This window comes from Excalfactoria chinensis, chromosome 1, assembly GCF_039878825.1.
Source record: "Excalfactoria chinensis isolate bCotChi1 chromosome 1, bCotChi1.hap2, whole genome shotgun sequence".
NCBI classification, from domain to species: Eukaryota; Metazoa; Chordata; class Aves; order Galliformes; family Phasianidae; genus Excalfactoria; species Excalfactoria chinensis.
Window position 1 is genome coordinate 110,616,362 of NC_092825.1, and position 6,588 is coordinate 110,622,949.

The window sequence follows — 6,588 nt, forward strand, 5'->3', positions numbered from 1 at the left end:
CTAGCTGTCTATCACAGTGGATGCTATACTATATCTACTCATATGTAGATATGAGAAAATACTCATTTTACTGTCCTGGGCATCTTTAAAAAACTGTCAATTATCATTCTAGATGCAATACTGGCATTGTTTGTATGAATGAAGTTCAGGTGCTCATGATATAGTTAAAGTACCATAGTACAAGCTTTCTTTCTTTGGCAAGAAAATTAACTTAGAGCTAAAATAACTTCTACAGATTCAGTGACGGTAGAGAAACCAAAATATGAAGGCATGTAAGTTAGCGTAGAAGTAGGTCTATCAATTAGGGTATTAAGTTGTTGACTCGCAGGAAGAGTATAATAGTACAACTGTACTGTGGGTCAGTGTTGCCGTGTGCTTCCATGGTTCAACCCCCCCTTACCGTATCTAAGATATTGACATGAACTGTAAAGGAGACTAGAAAGATGATGAAGGCAAGACAAACACAAAACTGCAGTTATTGTATGTGAAGTAGGTAAGCTTTTAGGTGGCATTCATGATGTAGCAATCGAAGTTTAGGACATATATATAGTGGCTCCTTGGAACAACTAAGAAGAAAATTCATGAGAAGCAGCACTTAAGTTTTGAACAGTGCACAAATCTCAGTTCAAAAGCTGAGTCTGAAGAAGAAAATACAACAGGAAATACAGATAAGATCTGTAAAGTTACAAGTAATGCAGTCTTTTCATTATGCAAGAATGATGAGGCAGGCAGTGAAACTACAATGTAGAATGTTCAAAACAGATACATAACAAAACAGAATTGTGTTACTCATTTGTTGCCTCGGGATGTTTTGAATGCTGAAGTATAAATCAGTTCTGAAAGATTTAAATACATTAATCAAGGAGATGTTCCTTTCTTGTACTAACAACGACCTGGTTAAACTTTCCAAATCAAGTGGAAGTACATATCAAAGAAAGATCTCCGTATACTTTACTTGTTTCATACAATTTTTACCTTGTCATCTTCTACTAGTCATTGTCAGAGACAAGACAGTGGATCTTTGTACTGACTCTTGTGGAAATGTTTATGCTTTTACGACATATGGAATGTGAAGTTTTATATTATTGAAAGGGCTAATGCACAACATGCAGAGTTAATGCTACACAGAATCAGGAAACAAATGTCAGGGAATGTAGCTTACCTAGGTTTAATGTACAGTGATTTTGTTTTCCACTGACATTTACTTCTACCTAAAATAGGAATGAAAACTGCTACCAGGTGAGAATCCTTGCATTGATTCAATGCCTATTTTTGCAAGTATAAGTAAATACATGCTATGAAGACAATAGGAAAAAAAGAAAAAAGAAAGAAACCTGAATTTCAATTCTGCCTGTCACATATTGTTAATGAAGATTGTGAGCTCAATTAGACACAGCGGTCAGTTCAAAATTGTACAAGTTACAATTTTACACAATTTTTGGTCAGTTTAGGGCTACTCCTTATTCTGTAACCTTATTAGCAGAACTGACAGTATTTCAGGAGTGTTAAAAGTGCTGATAGTGTGACAGAAGCCTTCCTAACATTTCCTCAGGTTCAAAGTGATTAAAAAATGCTTTTGTGAGTGATGGCAGAGTGGTGGAGACTGTGTGGTTATCTGCATCGAAAGGGTTAAAGAACGCTGTTTTTCACATGTCTGCGGGGGGTTTTCTTTGCTGTCTGGATCTTTCTTTAAGTCTATACAGAAACATGAGAGCCTTAGTGGGAGAGTATTGTACATTGCTGAAATGCTGTGAGGCTACAGGACAACTTTACAGCATAAACAAATTTGAGGCTTCACACAGCTTAATAAAGATGCCAGCTTTTCCTGATGTGAATCTATAAGTAATTTTGTCATTGTTTAGCTATCCGTGTTCCAAAATTCAAATTTCCCAGGCCCAGTATTTTCTTTCTTCTCTCTTTATTTCTTGTATTAAATAATCTCTTGAGAAAAGCAGCAGTGTATGGCATTGTTATGATTTTAATGTGATTGTCAAAGACCTGTGACAATGCAGAAAGCAAACTGCAGATGATGAGAAATAGAGTCAGCAATTACTAAGATTTATAAGAATACTCCTATAGAATTTAGTTATGTGTGAGAAACAGAACTTCAAATTGAATGTGTAGTTTTGACTTCCTTTATCTTAAAAATGCCAATTGACTTCAAATGTCAGAGTTCTTACTTCATACAAGGGGCACCAAGCTGTTCCTTACAAGAGCAACTATGTCAGTGTAGCATTTCATGAAAGAAGTGAGCCCACTGTCAATGCAAAGGAGAGAGTTTTGTTTTCAGCTGTGGAGAGAGATGAATCAGAACAAGGAAAGGAAAAGGAAGAAGAATAAAGGCAGAGGAGAGTGGCGGGATCAGAAATGAAGGGAATATGATCAGAATTTTGATGAAGAGCCATTGACAAGATGAAAGATCTCTGCTGTGCTCTTTCCTTCTTATTTCCAGTATGTAAAATCTGTCCTGTTGACACACTTTTGCTCTCTTTTCATATCACAACACTGGAACAAACAGGATTCACAGTCAGTGGTGACAGTCCCTTTGACAGGCACTAGCTGGAAGGAAGGGCTCAGCAGCTGCTTCTGGTTCTGCCTCAGTTTTTGAGATGCTCCAGTTCATGGGACAGTACCCAGATTTTAGAATTCTGCTCTGTGTAATTTAAACTGATTATAAATGAGGGATGTCTACGTTGTTATTTACTTACATCTCTTTTTCTAGGGAATGTCTTGTTATTTGAAAAATACTAGGTGTTTTAGTTCAGTGTTGTTTATGTTTATCACTGTTAGATATTCACACTCAAAGGAAAGGCTATTTTGGAGAGAGAAAAAAAAAAAAAAAGTCATATTGGAAAAGAACAGCTTGCTAAACTTTAAAAAACATAAAGCAGCTTTGGAGTAGGTACCTGGAGAACTACTGTAGTTCTTGCTTCTGCACATGTTGCCGCATCAGGGAAAATGTCACCTTCCAGCCATTCAGCCATTGACTTTGACAGTAACTCCTTTCAAAGAATGAGAGTCTTCTAGATGAGCGTGACTGTTGCTCAGAACAGCATGAATGCATCCAGTAAGTTGTGTTGTTTTTTTCCTCACAATGTATGTCCAAATATAGTGACATGACAGTATGAGGGGAACATGAACTTAAATGTTGTATTGTCTTTCTATGTACAAAATATGCACACTACAAAATTTTACAGTATAGATCTTTAGTTTTTCTCTTCTGCATTACTACAGTGAAACTGTGATTTTGCTAGAATTAGTCATGAAAATCACATAAAATAATGGAAGTCAAGGTGCTATTTTAAATCATGCATTCCTTTTTAAAATATGTGTTCAATTCCACGGCTAATTTGCCTAAAAGATAAAGCATAGAACTTATGTTATACATTTATCCATGTGACATATAGGTGTCATGTGGTTTAGCTAGTTAGTACTTGTATAGATTTTCATAAAATTAAAATACAATTGTTGCATACTGGAATTAACAAGTAGGCAGAACGCCATAGTTTCAGATTTGTTTGTTATTTTTTCCAATGTGATGTATGGTAGATACCCCTAAAATTCAATAGGTCTTAGATGCAGTAACTTAGATGCTTTTATCAATGCAATTAAATTGACTTTAATAAGTATATTTTTAGCTTGATATATATATGTGTGTGTGTGTGTGTAAACTGTAATTTCAGCATATATGTATAAAAAAAACTTGCTTAAAGTGCAAATTCAGAAGTAAATATGGCTGCTATGAATAGAAACTTGCAAAATTGCTAGGATACTCCAAACTAAATTGTCAGCTGGTAGGCAGTTGCCTAGAGCATCAGACTCCTGTGTACTATTAAATAGCTGCAGCCTTGCTTCCCCTTTGCCACATTGGAGCCTTGGAAAGTCAGGTTTACTTCTGATACTGTGTGGTATGGTGGATGGCTGGAAGTGCTTTCAGTATGGATCTCTCATCTTTTGCAGAATAAAATTCAATATTGAAAATTTCACTGAGAAGCATAAATTTGTAATCAGAGAAACTATAGTGGCATAATTCCACCTTTGTCCTTTTCACAGTTAAGGTCAATGTGATTCAGTAGCATAAGCCCAGGCTCTTAGCCCAGTCATACTGTAACTGAGTTACACTTGTGTTGACTAAAAGCTATGAATTATAAAAGGATCTCTTACTTTAACCTTTATTCTGCTAGGATAATCTTTGTTACTGATTGTATTTTGAAAACAGGGGAAATACAGCAGGGAAAAAAAAAGGAAGAAAAAAGAGGAAAAAATAAGGAAGAAAGGAAAGGAGGGAGGATACACAGAGATACAATAGAAGGAAGTGAAAGAATGTAAGTGGTAAATTTATTTCATGCCATTTGTTACCTTTCTCCTCTTTCATGTCCCTGAATCTGTTTCCCGCAGTACCTTATCTTTCACATATTTATTTTACATGGTTTGAGATTACATTGAAAGTACAACCACTGAAAAAAAAAAAAAAATGAACAAGATTTTACCACCAGCTTTTTCTCAGTTTCTGACTTAATGTTGGCCAAATCTCCATGAGATTTTAAAAACAGAAATATTTATATTAAAGTTGCAGAAACAAAAGAGCAAACAAACAAATAACAACCAGAAGACCTCCACCACAAATCAAAATCTGTCTTAGTGCATATACCAGCAATGATGGAAACAAGTGCAGGTGTTTCCACAAGAGATTATGGTGTAATCCATATATAAATAAGTTAATTCTAAGTCTGGTTTTCAGGGAAAATTTGTTCTAATAAATTAAATCAAATTCTCTACCATTGCCATTTCTGATGCTAGTTCTAGTAAAGAAGGCAGAATAAACCTTATGGAACTTTAAGCACTCAGAGGGTCATCACCATTCTGAGCTCATGACCCAGACTAACTCTGTGTACATTGGGGAGAAATGGAAGAGAGGAACCTGGATGAAAATTCCTTCTTCCTCACAGTTGATTAAAACAATCTTCTGCATTACATAGCCAGTTAACCACTCATCCACGCAGATTTTTCAGTGGAATTCCAGTTGCATCACACATTCAGTGTATCTGAGATACCTCAGAGACAGAAGAAAAACAGCAACAACAACATCAAAGTAATTGAAAAAAAAATACTGGTAAAATTATGGATCTTAATAAAGTGAATAAAGAAAGAAAGAATTTATCCTATGTTTAGGACATGAAATGTGTTATTCTAATGGATTCTGTGGTATGTATATTTTCAGGAGCTATGAGAGTGCTTACATTTTTTATTCATAATCCTAAGGATAAACAATATAATTTGTGTTCTGTTCAGAAACTCCTAGCACAGACAGAATATGCAGCTACCACCATGGTGAGTACTGAGTCTGTTTCTGATAGTATTGAGTCTGTAAGAAGGAGCTTTTCAGTCCCTTCTCCATATTGAAAGGTAATTTATGACTTCCATTCTGGAAATAGCAGCCTCAATATGCTCATGAGTTTGCTGTCTATCTGTGTTCTAAAAGAGCACTGGGAAAATGGGAAACCAAACTTAATTCAGTGTCAGAGAAAAGAAAAAGAGGAATACCACTTAACTGTGAGCATGAGGTATTTCAGAATCCCAGGATACAGCCCATGACCACGCTTAATCCATCAGGGTAGATGGCAGTGAAGCACCTTTCTTAGAAAAAGGAGGAAAACAAGCAGTGGCTGCTAGCCACTAGGCACATCCCAAGGTTGGCATGGATACTCTGGTGTTCAGAGTGGTGTCCCTGACCACCTCTGACCACCTCTCTCACCGTGGAGAAAAGTGAGCAGTAAACTCTATGGTAATGATTCATCTTTACCCAGCACAGAGATTACAAGCTCTGTTTGGACAAGCCCATGGTATTGTTTCAAACCCCTTGACTCTGTTCTTTTGCTTTTTCACAAATCACAGTGCTTTAGAAAAAGGACATTCAGCAAATACCTGTGACCAGCAAATTCTTACTGACTAGAGGAATATCTGGGACAAGGAATGCACCCAAAGTGTAAGTGGACTTATGGTGCTTATTGGGTTCCCTGATAGAGTCACAAAGTAGTATGTATTGTATCAGGAGTGGCTATGCCTATAGTGTTTTGGAACTACTAAGTGAACATGTAATACTAATGCAAATGGAAAGTTCCAGACCAGGACAACTGTTACTGTCTTTGGGAATGACTTCATTTCCATATTCAGCTCCCTACATCTAAAACAGAGCTGAGACTTGTTCAGACTACTTGTTGTTCATTGCTTTTATTTACAATCCTGACTGCTTCTGAATAGTAGAGAAGCTGGGGACCCACATTAGTATCCCTTTCTGAACACCAAAGAAGATAAAAGAATTTGATGGCAGCTATGTAAAGACAACTATTTCCCATGTTCCCAAACCTCAGCTAGGCAATCTTTGTTTACAAGAAAAAGGCTCAGCCATATCATTGTCATTCTCCAGCACTCACAGTGTGAATCAAGATGTTCTAGGTCTAGCTAAGAAGTCATGCTTGCCCTGTATCCATGGGAAGGATGAAGTCAGAATGAGTCTTCTCATTTTTAAAATATTTAAAAAATTATGAATTCTGAACAGAGGGCTTGTTTCATTTGTTAGAATGCCAC